Here is a 24,459-nt window from a genome sequence, read left to right as displayed (position 1 = left end):
CAGTAACCACAGGCAGTGATCGCAATGGTGGTCCCGGGGTTAAGAGACAACGATTGTCACTTCTTCAGCATGGGTTGCCTGAACTTCACCATCAGAGGGTTGGCTGGCAGCGGCCTCCTTTCACATGACGTAATCCATAAAGACTTTACCCGTCACCAGACTTTGTTCAATGAACAGCTGGCCATCCTCCAGCAGCTCCGACTGCTGCTAGTGATGGCCCAGCCTGTCTCTCCAGGCAGTGAATTCAATGGCAGCATTGATTTGGCTGCAGATCCAGCGGAGCTGACAGCAACTTGGACATCAGCTCCGAATGTCTGATTGAAACGGTAAAAAATGCCAAGGTGCGCGGCATCTTCTGCAACCCTGCAGACAGATCACTGACAATACACCTGGCCGGACCAGGCACGTCACAGCAGTCTCACAATGTCATCCTGTTTTTATCCCACACTTAGAAACATAGTAAATAGGTGCAGGAATAGGTCATTCAACCCTTCGAGCCAGCACTGCCATTCAATATGATCTTGGCTGATCATCCAACTGTACCCTGTTCCTGCTTTCTCCCCATATGCAAATACTAGAGGTTCTTCATCCTCAAATGTGTTAAGGTGTTGGAGAGAGAGCGAGAGAAGGGGAGAGAGGGAGAGGGAGAGGGGGAGGGGGAGGGGGAGGGGGGGAAGAAGTGGCTGGGGAGCTGGACAGGCCTGCTTAGAGTTCTTTCTTTCCAGGTTAGGGTGCTGGTCATAAACCAGCTGGTGCCCTCCATGTTGTGGTACTGGCTGGCTACTCTTGTCCCGCCCTCTATCTTTGAAACTGCATTACAGAAGAAGCTGGTGGATTTATTTTGGGGAGATAGGAAGCAGAGGGTTTCCGCAGCAGTCCTGAATCTCCCGTTAGAGGAGGGCGGCCAGTCCTTGGTATGTGTGCGCACCCAGGTGGCGGCTCTCCGTCTCAGGACTCTGCGGAGGTATATGTATGTGCAGAACCCCCCCCCCCCAGATGGCACGCTCTGGCCACGTATTTTTTCCGCCGGGGTCGTTGCATAAGGGGCGTTTTGCGGTTTGCCTAGTTTCTATCGTGATGTGCTAAGAGTGAGGAATTTGCTTGTTTTCAGCCAGTGTGTTACTCCACAGGGGGAGGGGGGTGTTGTGGCTGAGGGAGTGGCCGGTCCTCACCCTGTCATGGCGGTTGTCGAGGAGAGGCGTGTGGTTCTGACTGAGCTTACCCCCGCTCCGTCGGATTTGCCCATCGGGCCCAGGCTCCGGGATATTTCTCGGGCACAGGCACCACACAACACGAGCTGCCTTACCGAGATGCCCAGCGTGCTGTTTCGTGATGCGAAGAGACGCATACTGGACAGAATGCCCCTGCACATTCTGCACCTCCTTGCCTTCGTCTTCTATCTGGACACGCCTTGGTGGTCCGTGTTACCACCTGAAGACGGGGACGGTCCCCAGTGGAGGTCTCTCTATAAAGGAGTCGTCCCGTTTACATTGGGAACCTGGGGTGGAGAGTGTTGCACAGAGTGGTGGTGTGTAATGAACCTTTGAGTCGGTTCACGGGCTCGCCGGCCGTTTGTATTTTCTGCGGCGAGGAAAAGACTGTGTTCCATGTGTATATGGAGTGTGTGAGGTTGCTGCCCCTGTACCGATATCTGAAAGGGCTGCTCCTCAAGTTCTGGTTGCATTTTAGTCCCACGATCCTGGTGTTTGGACACAGGGCAGGGAGTGGGGAGATGGCCATTCGCGGGTCCAGTCAGCGGGCGGTCGATGGTCACACCAGAGTCGGCTGCCTGCCCCTCTTCCGGGCCGATGTCTGTGTCCCTGGAATGGGAACATGCGGTGTCCACGGGGACTTTGGAGGCCTTCCGTGAATGCTGGTCGCCTCGTGGGGTAGAGAGCATTGTAAATAATGACTGCACCATTGTACTATAATGACTGCTTGATGTATTGTAACCTTTGATTGTACTTTTGGTACGCTGTGTATTGCATTTTGCTGAATAAAGTCCTTGGAAAAAAGGGGGGGGGGGAAGAGAGGGAGAGAGAGGAAGAATGAGAGTGAGAGAGAAAGCAAAAGAGAAAAAAAATAGGTAGTCTAAGAGAAGTGCTCCAACAAGAGAGAAACATGCAGTCGATGAAGGTGGATATGAAGGATGATCTCCAAGAGATAAAGTACCAACAAGCCTGGGATTTTGGGGTTGGACAGCTACAAGAGTATCTTCTAATTTGGAGGCGTGGGATAAGGCAACCAGTGCTACTTCTTCCAAAAGGTTCACGGAGAGAGCTTCCTGATGGTTCAGTAATGGCTTCTGAAAAGGATTGGAAAGTCCTTCTCTGCCAGCCTGTACAATTTAAAAGCCACAAACGGAGAAGGATTTTAAGCCTAAAATATACAGTGCTCTCCTGGGGAGGTATTACAAGGCAGCAAGTCCAGCAAGAGAGTCTGGATCACCTGTTAAAGTTATTCAAGACGATAAGGTCCAACCATTCCTTCTAGATGAATAAAAGTACTGTGAGCAATGTAATGAAAAGGAGCAGCAGATGCTGGTTTACACCAAAGATAGACACATAATGCTGGAGTAACTCAATGGGTCAGGCAGCATCTCTGGAAAAAATAGATGATGTTTCAGATCTGAAGAAGGGTCCCAACCCGAAATGTCACCTATCCATTTATCTCCAGAAATGCTGCCTGACCTACTGAGTTACTCCAGCATTTTGTGTCTATTCCTGTGAGCAATGGCTTGCATGTTGAGTTGTGCAGTGCTGATGGTATTGCATACTTCCAGCTGGCAGTAATGATTAAGGGTTTCTTCACTCTCCTCTGCAAGGGGAAGGTGGGAGGGATGACATCAGAAATTAGCAGCATGTGGCAGCCGCGCCAACAGCCTGCCTCGTCTTTTTCTTCTTTTGCTGTTTTTGTCTGTGTTTACTTGTATGTTTTTAGTGTACCTTTAGTTTTTATATTATGTGAGGGTGGGGGGTGGTGGGGTGAGGAAGGGGAAAGGAGGTTGGGGGAAACCTTTTTTTAATCTCTTTGCTCGACAAAGATGGGACTTTTTCATCGTGTCTCCATTTGCACTGCGGCTTTAGCGTGGAGCTGGCGGTTCTTTTGTTTGGGAACGACTGTGGGAGCTCCAACCACAGGTGCTTCGATCCCCCCCCGATGCGGGAGCTTCGATCCCCCCCGACTGCGGAAGTCTCGATTGCCCCAAACGCGCAAGAAAAGGAGGATGAAGAAATAAGTTATTTGCCTTCCATCGTGGGCGAAAATCCTGGGGGGACGGGAGACACACACACGTCCCCCCCATGCTTTGAGAGGTGGGGGACAATCCCCCCCCATGTTTTGTAATTTGGACTTTATTAGATGCTTTCTAAGGGCTGAATCGGCCCGCTCGCGGGGCCTTTCAGCACCCGGTGCGGCTTAAATTCAAACTGCTGCATCGAGGCGATCGAGGCTCCCGATGTTGAAGCCCCCGCCGGCCATTGAAAGGTCCCGCGAACAGGCCGATTCAAGCCACATGATTCGGGGCGGACAAAGCTGCTGTAGCTGGAGTTCGGAGTCGGTCACCAACCAGGTCAGCTCACGATGTTACCGTCCACAGGGCCCACGGCCGAAGCCTCACGTGTGTGCGCATGTGCGGCCGCAAAGAAATTGTGTCCCCCCCCTTGTTTTGATAGCGAAATCCTTGCCTACCTTCCATCACAGTGGGGAATGTGAGGTTGACAAAAAAACAAGATGGTCATGCTGCCTGCACTGGTGAGGACTCGGTGTTTTGCGGGGACATGGCTCCATGAGGACATCCCAGAGTCTAGTGCGAGTGTAGATGGCTTTCTGACCGTTCGGGCGGACAGGGACTGCAGAGAGAGTGACAGCGGTCGCTACAACTCTGGTCACATCACGGTGAAGGAGCGTGTGTGTGGCCTGGACATTGAACTGATGGCTGTGGCTCTCTGCTTATGCTGTGTATCCTGGGGATTCTCACACGCCGCTGTGGTGGCTGATTAGGTTTATGTTTAATTTTGATGTGGTTATTTATCTTGTTGCTTTTTTGTATGAATCTTGGCAAATCAAATTCCTTGTATATTTACATACTTGGCTAATAAATTAATTACAATTACAATAATACTTTATCCAGGCTCATCACTAATAGAGTCAAGTCCGTTGTCATGTCTCAAGACCACGTCCTCTGTGATGGATCCAGCAAAACGTGATGCTAGGTAATGATAGAAGACAGCCTTGACAAACAAGGCAGGAGACACAAAGTGTTGGAGTAACTCACGGGGTCAGGCAACATCTCTGGAGAACATGGATAGGTGACATTGTCGGGTCTGGACCCTTGTATATCACCTGGATCAGACCTGCAGGAAAGCCTCTGACAGCTTTATGCCACTCTAGGATACCATCTCCTTTGTGGATCGCTCATTCAATGGCTTGTAGTAGAAGCTTTTCAGCAGAGTGCTGCACAGGTACATGATGGATGTACTCCCAGAATAGGGCTTCAGGAGGGAATCCATGAATGTGTGCAAATGGCCTGAACAAAAGTAATTAAGAGCATTTTGCTTGGGCAGCTTACACCCCTGCAGTATGACCATTGACTTCTCTAACCTCAAGTAACCCTTGCTTTCCCTCTCTCTCCATCCCTCCCCCTTCCCATTTCTCTGACCAGTCTGATTGTCTCCGACTACAATTTATCTCTATTTGCTTTGTTGTTACCTTCTCCCAGCTAACAATGATCTATTCTACATTTTTCTTGATCTTCATCCCCTTTGTCCTGTTTTCACACCTTACACTTCCGTATCTATGTATCTCACCTGACATCAGTCTGAAGAAGAGTTTCGACCCAAAACATCACCCATTTCTTCTCTCCAGAGATGCTGCCTGCCCCGCTGAGTTACTCCAGCATTTTGTCTATCTTCGGTTTAAACCAGCATCTGCAGTTCCTTCCTGGACAATAATTAAGAGTAGCGTCCACACTGATTGAGGAATCAGAAACCTTCTCTAAATAATCCCGCATAAGGCAAGACAGCGTCCATTGTTAAGATGTCCAAAGGAGCAGCTGACTACCAGAAACCAACAAGCAAATAATCCACATTATTTGGATTATTGACTGCAACTGAGGCTGAGGTTTTCCAATAGCTGGCTAAATATTCATCTCATTTAGTACACCATGCATTTGAAATAAATGAAATACTAATTATAAGAAAGCTGATTTTGTGTTTGAAATGAGAAACAATTGTATAACAGGACTCTCCCATTAAACGAGTTGCTTGAATTGTTCACCTTTTATGGAAAAAATGTGAAATATATCATTTGCCTTACTAAAACTTGATAGCCTACTGCTCTATAAAATCTTTCTTCACCACACAACATGGATAATCTAAGCTTTTATATTGGTGCTGTCTAAACTTTATAATGAGAAATATAGTTATTTCTTCAGTTCCCAGAATTGTACTATGCCTTGCCTGTCACCATAATCGGAGATTTAAACTCTGAACATGGAGATGGTCGTGGTCTTTTTTTCAATAGGCACAGTCTTCTCACACACTCAAAACTGTTCCTTCAGTCAATAAATGCTCTTATCATTTCTGCTCCACACTTCCCACCGACCTGCTGTTCATAAAGGAACCAACAAGAACCACACGTTCAGCCAACAGGGTGATACTGCCTTAATCTTTTCCTAATACCTTAAGAACCTGATTAGCTTGGCAGTGCAGAAAATGGTAGCTTTATGTACAGGAATGAATGTCAGACTGCAGCAGTCCAGTTTGCTAAACGACTGACTCCAGCTAATGTGCCCAAAGTGATTGCAGCAATCTTTATCACCACAGCACAACAGCAGACCTGCACAAAATAAAACAACCATTGAGAACCAACCTTAGAAAAAGCGCTCCAGAAAATAATAGTCAAGCATTCCGGGGATAAATTACCAAGCAAGTTTTACGGATTACAGATCGATTAAGTGAGTGCCCAAACTGAGAACAACCATGAACTTGAACTTCAGTTGTACAGTGGCTGTTGTTTTGAATTTCACTAATGTTGCATTGGTTTCAAAGCAATGATAAATGCATGGGGGCAGGCAGTTGGCATGCAAGTCTTGCCAGCTGCCATGTTTGGTGGGCATTAGTGCAAGTGATGCCAAGGGCCAGTGGAAGTTTGCAGATCATCGCATCAATCAATGTCAAACTGCTACCCAACTCGAGTTCAACCCTTCAGCCAATGTCTTTTAGACTTTAGACTTGAGAGATAGAGCGCAGAAACAGGTCCTTAAGCCCACCGAGTCCACGCCAACTAGCAATCATCCCACACACTCACACTCTTCTATAAAGACAATTTACAAGTTTTACCAAAATCCAATTAACCTACAAACCTCTACATCTTTGGAGTGTGGGATAAAACTGGGGCACCCAGAGAAAACCCAATGTAGTCACAGGTAGAACATACAAACTACATACGGACAGCACCCATAGTAAGGATCGAACCTGGGTGTCTTGCGCTGTAAGGCACAAACATTACCAGGTGGCGCCAAATGATGGCTGCCTCGCCAACGGTCTGTTTCATCTTTTTCCTTTGTTGTTTTTAGTCTGTTGTTAAATGTATGCTTTAGTGTATCTTTATTTTTGTATCATGTGGGGGTGGGGGCAGGGGGTGGGGGAATCCTTTTTAAAATCTCTCTCCCCGACAGAGATGTAACTTTTTTCCGTATCATATCTCCGTCTGTTCTGCGGCCTCTTGCTGGGGATCGACCTCTGGAGCTCCAACCACGGGAACCTGCGGACTTAACATCGGAGCTGGCGGTCCCTTTGCCAGGCATCAACCTTGGGAGCTCCAACCGCGGGAGCTTCGACCGCCCCCATCGCAGAAGCTTCGATCGCCCCGACTGTGGATGGTTCGATTGCCTCGACCGCGGGAGAAAAGGAGGAAAGAAGATAAGACTTTATTGACTTCCATCACAGTGGGAAATATGGTGGACTGCTGTGGTGGATGATTATGTTAAATGTTATGTAGTTGTGTGTCCTGTTGCTATTTTTGGTATGACTGTATGGCAAATCAAATTCTTTGTATGTTGCAAAACATACTTGGCTAATAAAATTACGATTACGATTACTGCTGTGCCACTGTGCTGCCCCTGATGTCACGTTAAATATGCATGATGACCTGATATTTAGGAAAGAGCCAATATCAGTGTAATTAACATTAATTATCAGTTGATTGCAGTATGGTTGCTGATGGACCTCTACTGCCTGTCGCTTCATTGAATCAATGGTTTGCAATTGCCAAACATTTGTAAAGTTGCAGGTGTTTGCACATTCTCTCTGTGACCATGTGGGTTTTCTCCGGGTACTCTGGTTTCCTCTCACATCCCAAAGCTGCGCAGGTTTGTAGGTTAACTAGCGCCCTGTATTGGCCCCTGGTGTGTAGGAAGTGGATGAGAAAATGGGATAACATACAACTAGTGCGAATGGCTGATTGATGGTCATCGTGGACCTGGTGGGCAGAAAGGTCTGTTTCCATACTGTATCAGTAAACTACACTAAACGGAACCAAACTAGACTAGACTAGACTGAACTAAACTAGAGTTGAGTTTAGTTTCTTGTCACTTGTACTGAGGAACAGCGAAAAGCTTTTGTTGCATGCTAACCAATCAGCGGAAAGTCAATACATGATTAGAATCGAGCCACCCACAGTTTACAGAGGCATGATAAAGGGAATAACATGAATAACGTTTAGTGCAAGATAAAGCCAGTAAAGCGATCAAAGATAGTTCGTTGGTCTCCAATGAGGTAGTTCAGGACTGCGCTCTGGTTGTTTGTAGGATGGTTCAGTTGCCTGCTAGGAAGACCCCCCACCCCCGTATCTGGAGCTGTGTGTTTTCACACTTCTGTACCATTTCCCTGATCAGAGAGGGGAGAAGGGGAAGTAACCAGGGTGCGAACCATCCTTGATTATGCTGGTGGCTATGCCGAGGCAGCGTGAGGTGTAAATGGAGTCAATGGAAGTGAGGCTGGTAAACTAAACGAAACGAATGATGAGCCAGGTGTACGAGGAGGTCGGCTTGCGATAATCAAATGCGCCCAGCGATGACTGCACTGGTGGGCCTTCCATTGGGAATGCAGCAGTAATAGGTGAACAGTTGAATATGGGGCATGTAGAATGGAACAAGTGATGAATAGGGGGCATGGAGTGTAGAACAAGTTGGCGGAGGAGGGAAAAGTCATTACCACCTTCCTGCAGTGGTGACTTATTACCATTGTAGTCTATAGGAGTGGACACAGAAATGCTGACTGTTTAAGTACAGAGCAGCTGGCACTTCCCCACAAATGCCAGAATGATGGATTCCACCACCTGCTGCTACTACTACTACAAAGCACCTCCCATTTAAGCAGCTTAAAATGATGCGAGCAATCATCAACTGCTCCCCTGGTGAGGTAATAAACCAATGATGAGCATGATAAGTGCTGACTGCAAGCTGAAATTAGTTTAATGAGCAAGCAACTTTGATGTGGATGGCTACTGTTCTCTGCAATTAGTAGAACATATCTGTTGGAAAAAATCTCGTCAAAGATGAATGCACCTTCCATATTCTTTACCATTTTCTTTCTGTAGTAGTTAGTTTTTGTCACGTGTACAGTGAAAAACGTATTTGTTGCGTGCTAGCCAGTCAGCAGAGAGACTATATATGATTATCATCGAGAACTCCACAGTATATAGAAACATGACAAAGGGAATAACGTTTAGTGCAAGATAAAGCCTGATTAAAGATAGTCCAAGGGTCTCCAATGAGGTAGATAGTAGCTCAGGACTACTTTCTAGTTGTTGGTTGGATGGTTCAGTTGCCTGATACCAGCTTGGCAGAAACTGTCTTCAAGAATGACTTGTTATTAGGTTACAATTACTTTAGATTTGCATCCAATGGTCACATTAAGTATTCTGCCTGCATCAGGATGAACCAGCGAGGTTTATTCTTGTATGGCACTCCTCACACCCATTTTCACTGACTTTCCAATTCAGTCCACATAATAACAGTTATTTCCCCACGAGTGTGTGTTCTGGTTTTCGAGAAGGAGCAGAATGAATAAAATGAATATTTGAGGCAGTATTTAGGGGGACGCAGATGAGTTACACGGTTTTGCAGGTCCATATGGCTGACAAGGTCAGCATGGGACCCAGAGATTCTGTCAGAGGTGCCTGATAGTGGGGATGGGCTGATTGATCTTGGGAGGTTCACTTTGCTCCAAAGCTGTCCACATAAAACATTATGAATTAGCTTTGCTTCGCACTGCACTTAGATGAAGTTGGGAATTTTGCTAACACCAATGCTGATGGACCTATTATGCCTTTAATGAAACAAGTACACAAGGACTTAATATGCTGTTTCAAGTGTAATCACTTATCACCATGTTCCTGTGGCTTCCTGTTAAATGGTTTTGATGGGTTGGCTGAGCTTTTAATTACTCTTATTTTACTTTGGCTGCACACTGGATTTTGTTCTGTGCATGTCTTTGTATAACACAAATCCATTCAGTAAATGGATTAAAATAGATAGATCAAAAAAACCCTGTAGCAATGTTCCTTTCTAGAGGCAAATGAATGTCAGTTATCAACTCTGGAGAGAGGGAATGCTCTCAGCAGGACAGGCAGCATCTCTGGAGAGAATGAATGTAATAAGAATGATTTACTCCAGCATTTTGTGTCCATCGTCGATTTAAACCAGCATCTGCAGTTCTTTCCAACACAGAATGTCAGTTATAGTTAACATTTTGTTTGCAATGGACCTGAAACCATAAGAAATGTAAGTAACCTGTTTCAGTGCTCTTTGTCCTCTAATGCTGGCTAAGGTTAAGTAACCTACACCCTTCCTCCTTTTGCATTTCTTCAGCAGCTAAATTGCCTTCCAATTAACCACAATGGCAAAAAAAAAACCCACTCCAGACCAGGAGTGCAAAGCTTGGATAGAAAGGCGTCACACAAACATAGAACATATCAAATTTACCCACAAGACTCAAACGTTGTGGCAAAATAAGATTTAATAGAGACCGAACATTTAATTTCATTTGGTAATGTGCAAAATGGGCCATAACGGATTGACTTACATCTTGACCAAATTTCCTCTATTTACTTCAAGAAGGAAAATTAGACAAACTCCATACAACTGGCTGGCCTGCTATCTTTCATTTTGAACCATTTCTCAAATTGAATTGAATTGACCTAGTCTTCCCTCATGTTTCCACTTTGTTTTTCAGGTTGCTTCTATTAATCATAGAGATGGATCATAAACTGAATGATGGTCGCATGGTTACACTACTTGAGCATTGTTGCTATTAAACGATACGTGACAGGCATGCTGCACCCGATGTAGAGGTGAGCTAGCCTTCCTCCACTCTGCCCATTTTGTATCAATTAACCAACTGCATTACCAAGGCGAGTCGCACCCCAGCCACTCCCTCTTCTCCCTTCTCCCTCTCCCATCAGGCAAAAGGTATAGAAGTATTAAAACGTATACCTCCAGATTCAGGGACAGTTTCTTCCCAGCTGCTATCAGGCAACTGAACCATCCTACCACCAACTAGAGAGCAATTCTACCTCATTAGAGACCCTTGGACTATGTTTAATCGGATTTCACCTTGCACTAAATGTTATTCCCTTCATCGTGTATCTGTACACTGTGGATTGCTCGATGTAATCATGTATTGTCTTTCTGCTGACTGATTAGCAAATAACAAAAGCTTTTCACATTACTTTGGTACACGGATCAATAAACTATACTAAAGTAAACTAAACTAAGCTAAAACCACGATGGGTTAAGACTGTTTATTCCAAAACAATTAAGATCCCAGAAAAAAATATACAATGTGCTGGAGTAACTCAGTGGATCAGGCAGCTCTCCTGGAAAACATGGATAGGTGACATTTTGGGTCAGGACCAACATGGATAGTTGACGTTTCAGGATGGGACCTTCCATCTTATCCCCCTTTGTCCAATTCTTTAACCAAGCAGGACTGCCCTGGCAGACCCATAGTTTTTGCCTGCTCCTGTCCCACCAAACTCATCTCCACCAACCTTGATCCCATCCTATCCCCTTTGTCCAGTCCCTTAACTGCTCCCCCCCTCCCCCCCACACTTAATTCCCAGAAGTTGCTCTCAAGGGCAGGTAAATGCCGGGCTTGAGGTCAACTTTAGTTGAGAATCACTGTTATTAATGTTTTGCTGAAGCATTTGAAATGAAAAATAAATACATGAATCCATAATAGGTTACCACAGCTGAGGTATTCATTTTTGGCATTATGCCTGTGCATTGTATGCTTCAATAAAACCAATGAAAACGAAAACACTCTGGGTTGTGTAACTGGTAGGCAAGTCAATATCATTTGTATAACATCCAGGTAATTTGGAATTTCCCCATCATGTTATTAGAGAGCTCCTTACAATTTCACTTGAGAGGACAATTCTTTGATGAAATACCTAATTATATTTCTAAAATGATTTTGAAATAAATTCCGACATCAAAAACTCATATCTTTTCTGCCTAACTATTTCAAAGGTTGAACATGAGATCATAACCCAATTTCAGGTGCAGCCTCCTGCATGAGAATTTCACTATGGTTTCTTAAAATTTGCCTTTACCAAAAATTAATATTTTCCCTTAAAGTCTAATAGTATTTTGTGATCGTACTTATTTTTATTGACTGTTTATTTCAACAGAGGAAGAAAACTGCTCTTATGTTTGTTTACATTTGTTTCTTCATTAATGTTTCCTTTGTCATGATTAGTAATGTAAAAGCTTTTCTATTTTCAATATTAAGTCATTGTTTATAGAAGATCATGCTGGCTAACCTTTGGTTTTTCCTGCTAATTGAAGAATGATACTTGGTTAATATGGAATTTCAATGTATTAGAGTCATATAAACATTCCCTTGGTCCACCATGTCCCTAACGGCCGCTCCAGACATTTCCAAGCCGCTGTGGAGTGTTCACCCGATGCCGGCATTCCAGCTTTCTGGCAAGAGGGCCTGAAAACATCGGACTGGCTGCGGAGACCACAAATAGGCCCCGACCTTGGGTGATCACAGAGGGAGAGGACTGAACTTTCTGATGCCTTTCCCCACAGTGGAAATTTTTTATTCTGTTGTGGGGGGACGTTTGTGTTGAATTATACAATATGTTGTGTCATTTTTCTTAATTTTAATTTTTCTATGGATGTACGGAAGCTTAATTATTATTATTTTTTTCTATGTAAAGCACTTTGGTCTCAACGCGAGTTGATTTAAACGTGCTATATAAATAAATTTACTTTACTTTACTTACTAACATACATCACGTCTTTCCTATACTAAACCTATTTACCAGCACTTGGACCCTAGCCACCTGTGACAGTTTAAGTGCTCATCCTGATGTTTCTTAAAACATGTGTGAGTACCTGCCTCCACTATCTTCTCAGCCAATACATTCTAGATTACAACCATTCTCTGGGCGAACAAACTTTTCTCAGATCCTTTCTGAGCCTTTTACTCCTCATCTTAAACCTGTATCATTTGATTTTTCACACCTTTGCCATGGGAAAAGCTTCTTTCTATCTACTCTGTTCACACCCCTCATGATTTTGTGTACCTCTGTCAAGTCCCGCTCAGCTCCAATGGAAACAATTCCAGTTTATCTAGACACAGGGAACTACAGATGCTGGTTTACAAAAAAATAGTAACTTAACAGGACAGGTAGCATATCTGGAGAATGTGGATGAAAGGGTCCCAACCCGTCCAGAGGTGCTGCCTGAGCCGTTGAGTTACTTCAGCACTTAGTGTCTTTTTTTTCCAGCTTATCCAATCTTTCTTCAATTCAGCGATTGAAATCAGTCTAAGACTTGATTCAGCGCCATTGATGTGGATAATAATGACATAATCATGTAGAATTAAGTATGTTTTCAGTACTGGCTGATGCTGCTTGATTCACTGTGATACTGTTTTGTTTTTCAGCAGACTATAGTGAAGGCTGCTTTGCATTAACTCTTTGGTTGTACATCTCTGTCTGTATCACATTCGTACTCACTTCTTGATTGAAAAATACAACGGATTATGCTCATGGGGAAAATAATCTATATTGTCACAACTGCAGCAAAAAATCCCTCCTATTTTCACTCCTCATTAATGCCTGTAAAAGAGAGACTTCCCTAATAACTGAAAGTAGCCTTTCCCTATTTATTTATCAAATATTCTTTACTCATGCTATAAACACAGTTCATGTAGAAGAGTTTGAGTACATCTAGGATTTAGAAGGATGAGAGGATATCTATTTTCTATGTTTCAATGTTACATCTAGACCACAAATTAATTTGACCAAATTTATACTGATCTGTCTCTAGAGATTACATGTCAGCTCAATGATAAATATGTGATAATTATTTTGGACACACTGACAGGACAATCCTTCACTGCCGATTTTGAACAGATGCCTTTTTCCATAATAGAATAAAATTCATTTATTCTTTTATTTGCACTCCTTGCTGCTTTACCAAAAATCCACAATGCTGTTAGCTCTTTTTATGCATATATCTACCACATAAATTTTCAAGGACTTTCCAATGAGTTTTAATCATTTACAACTTTCAGTACCTTGCCAATGAATGCATAAACTGACCTCATTTTTTTTCACTCTGAACACATCGCCTTATTCTTGCCCATACCACCTATCCATCCATTCTGCTGACCTGTCTGTGTCCTTCCGATGATTTCACAGCCCTTGCCTGTTGCTTGCCAAAACTATTATGCCATCTGCAAAAAGTATCTCTCTTGCTCTTCATCTCTATTTAAATCATAGACACAGCCACATACATATCTGGCACCCATGTCTGTGCACCACTACTATCAATCTTTTTTCAATTCAAACAACTCTCAGCCCTAACATTTGCTTCTCTTTTCCAACCACCTTTCTGTCATAATGCAGCAGTTCCTTTTGGTCCAGCTATCAAGTTATTTGCAATAATCTTTCTTTGGTATCTACTGGTATTCCATATTCAATGAAGGTAATGAATAGACACAAAATGCTGGAGTAATTCAGTGGTACAGGCAGCATCTCTGGAGAGAAGGTTGAGAACCTTCTTCAGACTGAGTCAGGGGAGAGGAAGACAGAGATATGGAAGGGTGAGATGTGAAAACGAGCCATCAAAGGGGACAAAGTTTAAGGAAAATGTAGAATAGATCATTGATAGCTAGGGGAAGTTTCAATGAAGCAAACAAAGATAACATTTAATCAGGAGGACAGTCAGACTGGTCGAAGAACTAGGGTGAGGGAGGGACAGAGAGACAGGGAAAGCACAGGTTACTTGAAGTTAGAGAAGTCAATATTCACACTGCTGGGTGGTAAGCTGCCCAGACGAAATATGGGGTGCTGTTTCTTCAATTTGCATTATGCCATTTCCATTACAGTGGAGGCCAAGGACAGAAAGGTCAGTGTGGGAATGGGATGGAGAGTTAAAGATAACCTACATTTATTTACATTTCTCATACCTTTAGAACCTCACAGTCTATTTCACAGACTTTGATTTCCAGTTGAGTATTCTCCGTTATCTTAAGGCTAAATATGATGATTTGTTTTCACGTAGGAAAGTATCACAAACAACATTAAGATAAATGTCCAGTTAGACTGCTTCACTGATGTGCATTGAGATACAAGTATTGATTAGATTGGCCTTACTTGTCAGCACTGTATTGAAATATCATACTGGACTATGTGCTCAGTTTTAGTAGAATGGCTCCAAACAATGTTGATCAAATGGCGGCACGTTGACGCAGCGGGAGAGTTGCTGCCGTACACTTCCATAATTACCTTTTTATAATCTTAGTCGGGGTATTTAGTCGGCACTGCCAACCTTGCCTACCCTGATGGCACGTGCCTGCTCTAAACTAAATGAAAAAGGACTGAATCACAGTCATGTGTATTCACTAGATTACATTCATCTATGTAATCAGCTATTTCTTAAAATAAAATCAATTGAATCTGCCAAATTTTCTTACTAAAAACATATTCATGCCATCTGAACTTCATTACCCCAAGTAACTATAAATGCTCACTAATTTGGTCCAAAAGTGAACTTCAGTAAGATGATGAAACCAGTTGCAGCAATTGGTGAGATATTATATGAACTGCTTAAATTGCTTTTTCTACTTCAATGTAAAAGCAATCCAAATGGAATGCTTGCGATGGATAGCTGTTTAATGTTAGACGATGTCACCGTTGTTGAACAAATTACGGGTAGTGATGAGTCAAAGTATATATTGGAGATCGATCTCTAATTGAACTGAGCAGAACAACAACCTTGCTCTCAACATCAGTAGGACCAAGAAGCTGATTGTGGGAGGGGGGGAGGGACTCCACTCAGCAGCCACCGGCCTCGGCACCACACAGTGACTTTCCCGACTCCACTCTTGCGGACTCGATCAACACTTATTTACTCAGCCCCGCCTCCGGGTTTTTATTCTCCAGCGGGTGCCGGAAGGGGCGTTACCTTCATGGTGTTACCGTCATGGCGTTATCATCATGGCGACTGACAGGCGAGAAGACATATCTGTTGATCTCACGATATGTTAAACCTTCCTAATGGGCCTGCCCCACTATACGAGCTAATTCAAGAGTTCTCCCGAGTTTCCCCTGATTCGAACTTACAGAATTACGGTAATAGCCACTTGTAGGTACTTGGGGCTCTAATGCACATTTTTCAACATGTTGAAAAATCTTCACGAGCTTATCGCATTTCCCGAGTACCTGCCGTTAGCGTTACGAGCCGCTAAGAGATGTCCTGAGCTCGGGAGAGCTCTTGAATTACCTCGTACAGTGGGACAGGCCCTTAACTTTTTTTAATCTTCCACCGATCGGAACAAAACTTGGTGTGCTTGGAGGAGAGGAGAACGGCGAGTAAGGTGGCGAAAAAATCCTATCGATAAAGTCTATCGTTTTTGCGCAAAATTTAAAAAAAAGCAAACCGGAAGTGGTCAGGATGAGAGTAATAGTATAGATTGAACATTTTTTGTTTATTGTGTTATTTGTGAGTATTGACCTGTTATGCTGCTGCATGTAAGAATTTCATTGTTCCGTTTTGGTACATATGTCAATTAAACTCTATTAAATCGTGCCTAGCATTGCAACTATCAGGGTCATGAGCATATACAATGATGAAGAGAAAGCTTACTTCAAGGGGAATTAGAATTAGCTGGATTTTCAAACTTCTCATTTACATTGCAAGAGAAATGAGTTTGACTTTGAATTAAAACAATTGAGATTTCAAACAGGTGTTTGAAATCTGGCGTCTCAGTCAGTTATTGATTGTGCTCACTCACCAGACTAGCTTATGCATGAATTATGATGCTTTTAGTTTACATTAGTTTAGAGATGCAATAGACATAGGTGCAGGAGATGGCCATTCGGCCCTTCAAGCCAGCACCACCATTCAATGTGATCATGGCTGATCATTCCCAATCAGTACCCCGTTCCTGCCTTCTCCCCATTTCACCTGACTCCGCTATCTTTAAGAGCCCTATCTAGCTCTCTCTTGAAAGTATCCAGAGAACCAGCCTCCACCTGAGGCAGAGAATTCCACGGACACACAACTCTCAGTGAGAAAAAGTGTTTCCTCGTCTCCTTTCTATTTCGCTTACCCCTTATTCTTAAACTGTGGTCCCTGGTTCTGGACTCCCCCAGCATCGGGAACATGTTTCCCGCCTCTAGCATGCCCAAACCCTTAATAATCTTATATGTTTCAATAAGATCTCCTCTCATCCTTCCAAATTCCAGAGTATATAAGCCCAGCCGCTCCATTCTCTCAGCATATGACGGTCCCGCCATCCCGGGAATTAACCTTGTGAACCTACGCTGCACTCCCTCAATAGCAAGAATGTCCTTCCTCAAATTAGGGGACCAAAACTGCATACAATACTCCAGGTGTGGTCTCACTAGGGCAGAAACAGGCCCTGGGTCCACGCCAACCAGTGATCCTTGAACACTAGCACCATCCTACACACTAGCGACAATTTACAATTTTTACCGAAGCCAATTAACATACAAACTTGTACGTCTTTGGAGTGTGGGAGGAAACCGAAGCACCTGGAGGAAACCCACGCGGTCACAGGGAGAATGTACAAACTTCACACAGACAGAACCCATTGTCAGGATCAAACCCGGGTCTCCGGAGCTGCAAGGCAGCAACTCTACCGCTGCGCCACCGTGCAGTCCTAAATACAATTGAACGCATATTCCCACTGATAAATATTTTTGAGGTGTACCATAGGTAAATAAAAAATATAAACTGAATTCGTGATAACTCTTCATTTCATTTTAGTTCCCTACTAGTGGAGAGGTACAAACTTGCCCTCAGGAGATCCCCATCCTTGATGTGTGTGTGGCAGGCCAATGATTGCAAATTCAGTTTCAGATGGAATAAGGATGAAACATTAATTCCCAAGCATGATGCAGCATACTCCATGTACACTGTATTGCTTTCAAATGCAAAGAGGTTATGTTATGGACCAATGCCAAGGAAAATGCTGGTGGCACAAATCCTGCCAAATAGATTTAATGGTGAGAAAACAGCATGTTAACTCAGCTCAAAGTTTGTGAGTTTCATATTGTTTTCACACTGGAAGCATGTTGGAATAAACACTGTCACTACATGACATCAATTGTGGTGTTCTGCAAATCTGTTGGTTGTCATAGCAACAGAGACACCATCCAGAACCCAGAATTTAAAACAAAAAGGGTAAATGCAATGTATTTTCCTGAATGCATCCATTCACTCTAACCCATATAGTTCGAGTAAATCTACAAAACGATGGTGTCGTTATTTGATCAGAATCTGGTCTCAAATGATAACACTTACACACACAGCTATTTTATAATAGAACTATTTAAACACCAAATCCAAATATGTCAAATTTAATAAAGCGTAACAAGAATATATTACAGTCATTTCTGCCTTTACCCCTCCCTTTAGGTCTGAGCTTGCTGGCTCATTGTGTTTTTTTTAAAGAGAAGGATGGAATGAAATAATTTGAGCTAATTGATCAGGAAATTTGAACTGTGAAATGTTTAGGGCAAACTAAATTGATGCAATCTGTTGTGCCCGTTTGGAAAACATTATGCAGAAGACCCCACCGACAAACCAACTGCACCCTAAGCTGAATTAGTTATGAATGGGAGTTACCAGTATCTCTGTAGGAAGGAACTGCAGATGCTGGTTTAAACCGAAGATAGACAAAATGCTGGAGTAACTCAGTGGGACAGGCAGCATGCATTCTGAAGAAGAGTCTCGACCGTGGAGAACGTGGAGAACTCTTGTTCCATGAAGTCACTCTTGAGCTGCGCATCTTCACGAATTCGGTAAAATTCAACCTTCGCAGCCACGTCTGTATCGCTGATGGCACCGTCTTCAATGGAAAAGGGTCAGACGATCCACTCATCACGAGAGCGGTCGTCCAGTCCTGGGAAGTAACGTTCGATGGCTTCACTAATTGCCAGAGGGTGGGTTGAGATCTCCTTGTGGAAGTGGCATTCAGCATCTGGCGTAACATTCAGGAGAGTCATCATCTCAGAGAGTCATCATCACCGTCCTGGACTCTTCTCTGGTAAAGGTGAATCTTCCTCCTGAATGCTGCCACTTTGTTACGAGCCGTGTGTAGCATTGGGAGGTTTCCTTGAAGTGATAGGTTCAAGGAATTCACCTCGGCGAAGAAGTCAGTCAAGTAAGCAACCCTCATCACGATCAGTTCATCCTGCATCTTTTCATGAAGCTGATTCTCCTTCTTGGTAGGTACACAAAAATGCTGGAGAAACTCAGCGGGTGCAGCAGCGTCTATGGAGCGAAGGAAATAGGCAACATTTCGAGCTGAAACCCTTCTTCAGACTTTGTGTACCTTCGATTTTTCAACATGTGCAGTTCCTTCTTAAACTCTCCTTCTTGCTACACCCTCTCGCCAAGAACAGTGCTATTTCCTCTTGAATTTGAATCACACGATTGAGAACTTTACCACATGAAAGCCCGGGGAACTCTGTGTGGAATATCAGAACAGTGAAATCGGCGCCCATTTCTTCACACATCACTTTGAAGATTCTTGAGTTTGTTGCGCTCCCTTGGATGTGGTTCACAATCTTCACCTCATCTGAAAACACTTCTCAAAGACCAGGAGGGAAGTCTTCATCGCTAAAGCTGATGGAGACATGGGGAGCGACATCCTTCACGAAGGCTTTGAAGCTGAATCTGCATCCGATCATGGAAGGTACCCCATCTGTACACACCCTAACAAGGCATTCCCAGCCAAGATAATGTTTGATGAGGAAGGCTTCTAGCACTCTGAACACATCTTCTCTCCGAGTGGTAGTGGCCAATGGTACTCCTCCTTCATGGCTTCTCCGTCGAGGTAATGAGCGTAGACTAGCAGTTGGGAACATGAAGCAACATCTGTTGACTTGTCCAGTTGCAGTGAATACACTGGACTGCTCTTCACAGCACTCACTACTTGCTGCAGAATATCATTACTCATATCCGAGATTCAACTTTTGACTGTGTCATTCGAAAGAGAAATCTGACTGAACTTGTTTGACTGCTGTTTCCCCAGCACCAACTTCGCTGCTTCCAGAAGGCATGGCTTGATAAGCTCTTCACCGATGGTATGAGGTTTCTTAGTCTGTGCGATTCGATAAGCAATCCGGTATGAAGCCTCCAGCGGTGTAATTTTGACGAGCGCAGTCAAATCGATGCGGGACCGTGCTTTTAAAATAGTCCACACCCTTCCCCGTCAGGTCACTGTGACATGATTCCAAATGGATCTTCAGAGTTTGTTGGGATTCATGCTCTCATGGCTCAAAACCTTGGCACAGATAACACATTGCGGCTTGCCAAGGATTTTTGAACAATGCTTGTGAAGCCGAACTTGAGAAATGCTTCATTATACGTGCACTTCTTGGCAGACATGGTTCACAACACACACAGTCCGTACCTTTGTTAGGTTCCTAAAAATGGGCTCAACAAATTGATATGTTATTTATGACCCATTCATGACCCCCGGTAAAACCCCAAATGACCCCCATGAGGGTCATGACCCCCAGGTTAAGAACCTCTAAGTTAGAGGGTTGAGTCTAGTAATGCCATCAGTTAGAGGGTGCGGGTTCTGGTGATGTCATTAGAGGGTTGTGTCGGGTGATGTAATTAGTTAAAGGGCTGAGTCCAGTGATGTCACCAGTTGGGAGGGTGGGGGTTCTGGCAGCGGGTGGAGAGGAAACCGGAACCTGTGGACAAAGTCGCACATGCAGTGTTAGCATTTCTTGACAATGCAGTGGACATTCCAGGCCAGTGGCTTATGGGCCTAACCCACTAAGACGATTTTTTTCGTCGACTGGCATAATCGTAGCAGGTCGCCGTAAAACCGGCGACTGGACCTCCCCACGACAATGTCTACAACAACCTACCTCCTAGTTGATGTCAAGCTACGGCAAGCTACCGACAACTGGCGACTCATTAGGACGTCCACCAATGACCATATCAACGGCAATCTACGTCAACCCGCCACAAGCTATGACAAAGTAAGACAATTCAGTCGGTTGACGTAGGTAGTCGCCAATGGAATTCACCAAAGTCAGCACCAGCGACAACCTACGTCATCCTGGTGACAACCTACATCACCCTGGTGACAGCATCTATGTCAGGCTACGATCATTGGCGTCAAGCCCATGGGCGCCGACTGTCGCCGAAAAGTTTTGAACATTTCAAAATCCAGCGGCGATCAGAAAAAAGGTAAGACTCTTTGGGCGACTGAGGAGACCATACAGGCGACACCCCGGCGACCATGTGGCGACAGTCCATTCGCCAGTAGTCGCCTAAAAATCGCCTAAGTGGGACAGGTGCCTCCTGTTTTTCAAAGTGCCGATTCACGGCGGGTGGACTCCTGTTCCTGCCCGCAATGATCCCGCTGCAAGTCCCAAATCTACACTCTGGCCGGCGTACAGCAGGTCACTTCATCCGACCTTGGACACTCCAGCCACCCACTCCACGACTGGGAGCAAAGGCTCTAATCCCATCAGAGGTGGAAAACGGGAAAAACGCAGGGAAATATAAAGTAGGTCAGAATAATAAGTAGATAAAGAGGTGGGAGATTCTTTGGGCCAAATTTAGAGACTGTAATTTTTATATAGAAGATTTTGTTTAAGGAATGCAATTCAACTCTGCCAAACATACAGTATCTATTATTAACCGAAAAGGTCACAGACTCATATTTTCTGTTATCCTTGATTTTGCGGAGCCTACCGAGTTCACACTCGGGATGGCGCTTTGCAGACCCTGTTGCCATGGCGACTGCAGAGGCTGTTCAGATCTGCCATCGTAATTGTGTTATTGTATAATTTCTCCCACCCACTCACCCTCCCATCTCACCCCCTCACACACAGCTCTCAGGCACAATTGTTCCAGATTTAAAGCAATGCTTAAATGTGATATGATTTATACTGAATGGTTGACAGGATAAGACATGGGAGAAAAGAGAATTGTTTATACTTTTTACAATTATCTTTTAAAATAATTAAACCCAGGAAAATAAATATCAGGAAACAATTTCTACAATAAATGTCACTTGCCGAGCCCTAATATACTGCAAATAGATGCTCTTCAGTGTACAATGATGATACTTGTGGACTTTGGACAAGTGATTTTACTCATCATTTATTCCTCTCAATTGTGATGTGTTAATCGTACTTAAATATAATTAAGAAAGAACTACAGATGCTGGAAAAATGGAAGGTAGACAAAAATGCTGGAGAAACTCAGCGGGTGAGGCAGCATCTTTGGAGCGAAGGAATAGGCAACGTTTCGGGTTGAGACCCTTCATCAGACTGATGTGGGCGGGGCGGGAAAAAGAAAGGAAGGGGTGGACACAGTTAGCTGTGGTAGAGCTAGGAAGGGAAGGGGAGGGGAAGAAATATAATTGTTGCTTTATTTACTCTGTTCGGCCGGGTATCACTAACATTACGTATTCAGAATTGATGTAGGAACAAAATATTTAAAAGCTAGTGATATATTTTTTCCAATAGTGGCATTTAAGAGACTTTTGGATAGGCACATGGATATACAGGGAATGGAGGGATATGGATTATGTGCAGGTGGATAAGATGGTTTGGCATCATGTTCAGCACAGACATTGTGGGCTGAAGGGCCTGTTCTGGTGCGATACAGTTCAATGTTCTATGTATTGCTCTGTCTCTTGGGTAGTGACTGGTATAAAGCAATAAGACTGAAAATGTTACTGTGCAAATATTTTTTTTAATTGAGCATGCCATCATAGTCACTAGAAGTAGTGCCTGTGTTTGCCTAAAAAGCCAAACTCATAAGTAGACATTTTACAATGTTTGTTTCTGAAAGCATTTAAAAACACCACGGATATGTTCTTTCATAGTCTATGTAATTAAAACTCCATTGAGAAATAATTTAGCACACTAGTTAACATGTATTTGTTATATCCTTGTATTCATTCTTTCAATGCATTTCAATGGGCTAAATTGAATACTAAAACTACATTGAACTCACAAATCTATTAATCCATATTGTAAACTGTCATCTTCCGACTGATTGGCAACTCCTTGGTAACTGTTTTTCTATTTTAAAATCTCTCTTTATATATTTCTTAGTGAGTTTATTGATGGATTTGGTGTTGCAAGTAAAACCTCTTTGCTGTGTAGGTCTCAGAATTTTCAGGAGTGGTAGAACATAAGTTATTTAGAGTTATTTCCACATTCCCCCAATTAAGTGCCTAGGTTATGTAACGATAACATTTCTGTTTCCAGCAAGTGAGATGGTAAATTGATGTCAAGTAAAACTTTTTTGGCTTCAGGCTTTCGGGATTTAGCAGTGGGGTTAAAGCAGTTCATCTCATCGCCATCCACAAGCAAAGTGGTGACACAAGTTGAGAAATCTGTGGCACACTCTTTATGTTCCTGATGCCAATTGCTGTCAGGCATCAGCTGACAGGCTGCAGCAACAGGAAGTGACAAATTAGCTGAACAGCCAATCACGCTGAGGAATTCTTACAGATAATAGAAACAGGAATCAAAAAAAGACCTTCAGAAACTACTTTCAATGTCTGATTGGACCCAAAATAAAAATACCATAAATCTACAGTCAAGATAGAGAATGAACAAGAGCTTGAAAAGTAATTATTTTAAAGTTATTATGTTTTAGAATACATATGAGAAAATTACAGCCCACACAAAGAAGATTCCTCCGTGCCAGAGAAATTGGAAAAATGCGTAAATTTAGTTCAATATAAATTTGTTTTGGATGCTCTTAAAAATCATAGTGTAGTACTGTAAGGGTATATCATGGAAAGGATACTTTAGAAATACTCAAGTGTTCACCATATTTGGTTTGGTTTAGTTTGGAGAAACAGGCCCTTTTGCCTGCCGAGTCTGCGCCAACCAGCGATCCCCACACACTAGCACTATCCTACACACTAGGAATTTACATTTATACCAAGCCAATTAACCTACAAACCTGCGCATCTTTGGAGAGTGGGAGGAAACTGGAGCTTCCCGGAGAAAACCCACATGGTCACAACCAGAACATACAAACTCCATACATACAGTACCCATTGTCAGGATCGAACCCGGGTTTCTGGCGCTGTAAATCCATGCTGCCCTGACTGAATTATGATCGAAACGTAGGCGAAGTCACCAAAAGAGCCCACTCTAAAGGGCGCATGGAATCAACGTTAGCTGATCGGGTTTTATGTTTAATACTATGCAGTTGCTCTATTCACAGGTTGCTGTCAGATTCATGATGTAAAAGTTGGAAAAACCTGACTGCTTTGTGTTATAGTAGACATATTAAAAATTTGTATTTGATGTAAAATTTTGGAAGAATGGTGAGTAGTTTGGCGGTGCTGGCTCGAAGGGCCGAATGGCCTACTCCTGCATCTATTGTCTATTGTTTGGTAGAGTTCCTCTTGGAAAGGTTAAGTGAAGGGAGTGAGTTGAATTCATCTATGTATTAGACGAATTTTAATGATGTAAATTGAGACGGGGTTGATTTTGATAGAGTGGATATTTGTGGCCAAAAGGCTTGAATGTGTCAGAAATGCTGGAATATCAGTTTTGTTTCTGAAAAGTGAAAGGGATAGTGGATTTTACAAATGGAAGCACTGAAAGGAAAAGGAGGAAAGTTACATTCAACTTCAATGAAATGGTGCACAAACTACAGTTAAGTATACGTAGGTGCTGAAGAGGGTCTAGAAATGATGGGCTGGAATAATGGCGGAGATCAAATGGCAATTACGTGCAGAGTCTAAAGGCACTCGCCTGCTCTCCTTTTCACAGAGAAGGGTGAAATGTGATTTGATTGAAACATTCAAAATCAAGAGGCATCCGCAGTGAGTGAACAAGGAGGAAATTGTTCCCGCTGAGAAGGAGGATAGTCAAAAGCTAAGGCTAAAGGAAGTAAAA

General features: G+C 43.4%; 1 protein-coding gene across 2 annotated transcripts in view; it reads right to left on the bottom strand.

The window, feature by feature from the left end:
- il1rapl1 (interleukin 1 receptor accessory protein like 1) overlaps positions 1 to 24,459 on the bottom strand; it is a 1,148,250-nt gene that overhangs the window by 144,065 nt on the left and 979,726 nt on the right. The gene's annotated exons all lie outside the window — the stretch shown is intronic.

This window comes from Amblyraja radiata, chromosome 14 (genome assembly GCF_010909765.2).
Source record: "Amblyraja radiata isolate CabotCenter1 chromosome 14, sAmbRad1.1.pri, whole genome shotgun sequence".
NCBI lineage: Eukaryota > Metazoa > Chordata > Chondrichthyes > Rajiformes > Rajidae > Amblyraja > Amblyraja radiata.
This window is presented reverse-complemented; position numbering and strand designations above follow the sequence as displayed.